At 48.3% G+C, this 321-nt stretch overlaps 1 protein-coding gene across 1 annotated transcript in view; it reads left to right on the plus strand.

The window, feature by feature from the left end:
• LOC107709482 (ADAMTS-like protein 3) overlaps nucleotides 1-321 on the plus strand; it is a 200,839-nt gene that overhangs the window by 194,026 nt on the left and 6,492 nt on the right. The window lies entirely within an intron of this gene.

Consider the following 321-nt stretch of genomic DNA (forward strand, 5'->3'; position numbering starts at 1 on the left):
AGGCTCACTGGGGGAAACGCATACTTGCGAAGGCCCCGCGGCCAGCTGTGTGACAGAGCGTCCGTGCCGAGTGTTCCCTCGGTCAGGGCGACGAACAACTGGCAGTGAGAGGTTTCTGGAGAGGCAAACAGGTCTACCTGAGCGGCTCCGGACCGACTGAAAGGGAACAAGTCATAAGGGTCAATTTCTGGAAATTGAGATTTATATATCACCTGAAAGCTGAATAAACAAGCTTTCCATTGATGTATGGTTTGTTAGGATCGGACAATATTTGAGATACAACTATTTGAAAATCTGGAATCTGAGGGTGCAAAGAAATCT

The sequence above is a fragment of the Sinocyclocheilus rhinocerous genome, unplaced genomic scaffold, assembly GCF_001515625.1.
Source record: "Sinocyclocheilus rhinocerous isolate Xijiao unplaced genomic scaffold, SAMN03320098_v1.1 scaffold1467, whole genome shotgun sequence".
NCBI lineage: Eukaryota > Metazoa > Chordata > Actinopteri > Cypriniformes > Cyprinidae > Sinocyclocheilus > Sinocyclocheilus rhinocerous.